We start from the raw sequence: 2,357 nt of genomic DNA, 5'->3' as shown, positions 1-2,357 counted from the left end.
CTCACACAAGCCTGATGTCAAATCTAGATGTGACTGTGTTTCTGGGATTCTCATTCTTAAAAATATCATCACAGAAGACACTGGGACCATGGAGGAGGCAATCAGGAAATTGGAGGGGGAGGAGGAGGTCTGGCCACACGAGGCCCTGTGATCATTCTTTCTCCCCTGGTCTCAGGAGGGGGAATAAAAACTGCCAAGACTTGCATCTGAGAAAAAAGATTCAAGGCAGCATAGGAATTCCACATCCTGGGCTCCATGCCCACCTACCTCAAGCTAAATCAGGAGATTCAGTTACTCTCAGGGATGGGGATCCGGAAGGGTCTCACCAGAGAAGCTCATTGGGCGAGGAATAAATGCATTATAAATACTGCAGATAGTTTTTACATTTCAATTTGGTATTTCGGTCCCTTATAAATCTTACTCAGATTTTCTGCATCTTCTACATCTGTAAAAGTAATTTCCACATTGCCATGAAGGCATTCTTGAAAAATCATAACCCTGTAGAATCTTTCAGTCATTTGAAACAGGCCAGACTAACTGTTTTCCTAAAAGTGGGGAATGGATTTGCCATCAGGGTTCCCATAGTGAGCAGCTATGTTTTTATAACTTAACACAATGAGGGGAGTTGTCACTGGGTGATTCAGCTCCTTAGAATCTCAACTCCCTTTCTGGGGAGGAAATCTGAGGCACGGTGTTTGTATTCGATGCTAGCATGGTGCTTATTCTGACTTTAGTTCTTCTGCATCAATGCCAGGCAGAGCTTGTAAACAGCGAGAGGGGAAGGAAGGTCTATCATCCACTTTGGCCAGAAGCTGGCCTTCAAACCTGTCATGTCTCTCTCTCTCTCTCTCTTTCACACACACACACACACACACACACACCGGGTCTCAACTTTCCACTGCTGTAAGGCTGTTCTTGGCAAAATTCCCTAGGGCAAAGTCAACAGTAACCTGAGTTTTCAGCTTATTTAGTATCAGTTGGAAATTTGTCATGTTTGCGTTGTGACAGCCACAAAAACCAGTCTGACTGAGAGTGGTGAAGCTATGAGGTCTGGGTGGAGTATTAACTCACTGACGTGGAATGATTAATTGGAGAATGCTCACATTGTCTCTCATTTAGGCTTTAGGCTAACTCGCCGGGAGCATTTAAAAGTCATAAAGGACCAAACAAGTGTACAGTGGGAATTTTTTTTATTCAGAACTCAACCACAAAATAACACTCATCTGTCATCAGGGATCCCTGGAAAGTGGTGCCGAAAAATCATTTCCGACTCAACTACCCTCATTCTTGTCCTTACAGCATCTTCAGCTCCCAACTGATTGATGGGAACCTCACTGGGCTGAACTTCAAATGCCATGAAAGCAGGAGGGGAGGCGCCACCCTGCACCTTTCCACAAAAAGGCGGCCATGTTTTAACCTAAGGTCAAAAGGCCCAGTGGAGAAATCTTTATTAGACAAAGGTGAAGGAAATAAAAATAGACTTTGTTATTTCTCTCCTCTACTGAATCTAGGAGATTCTTTTTTTTTTCTTAAACTTCTAATTGTGCACATCTCTTGTTTCTGGACAGTTTTATTTTGCTACCATAAGTCCAAGTTTGTTGAACACTCGCCATAACTTTAATTCTGAGCCACTGAAGTTTAATTCACCAGAGCCATCTTGGTGGAATGTCTTATTTGAAAGACACCAGGTGAACCTTAAAATCCTTCATCTAATTGAGGTAGAACCCAAGTGATTAACATCTTGACTTTAAGTTATTCAGAGTGCCAAGGGAGTCTCTGAATACCGCCAACATTTTTCTTTGGCAAGGGCAGAGAGATAGTAAAAATCACATGTGATAAGGAAACACAGTGGGCCCTATGTTGGGGAGATCTGATTCAGAGGAAGCCAGGCCTGTTCACTCACCAGCCTTGTGTGACTTTGGCCCACACGCTTAACTCATTTAAGCCTCACCAGTAAACAGCTTCACATGGGTCAGCTGTAAAGTTCGGTAACAACTTGGGTGTGACCGTGTCCACTCGGCACACTATTTAATTGTCCCTTCTCCTGTTCCACGTCCCTTTCCCTGAATGCACCAAAACTGAATACATATTATCCAGGAGCCCTGAACAGTCAGGGGACGTGGCTGCTGTGAGACATTGAACTAAAGCTACTAGATAGAGCTGGAAATTCTAGGAGCAAGGGGATGGACCAAAGATTAACTCAGGTGGCTCGGCACCTGTGGCTCAAGTGGCTAAGGTGCCAGCCACACACACCTAAGGTGGCGGGTTTGAATCCAGCTCGGGCTCGCCAAACAACAATGACGGCTGCAACCAAAAAATAGCCAGGTGTTGTGGCGGGCGCCTGTAGTCCCAGCTCT

The sequence above is a fragment of the Otolemur garnettii genome, unplaced genomic scaffold (genome assembly GCF_000181295.1).
Source record: "Otolemur garnettii isolate 467f Iridium unplaced genomic scaffold, OtoGar3 scaffold00032, whole genome shotgun sequence".
Taxonomy (NCBI): Eukaryota; Metazoa; Chordata; class Mammalia; order Primates; family Galagidae; genus Otolemur; species Otolemur garnettii.
This window is presented reverse-complemented; position numbering follows the sequence as displayed.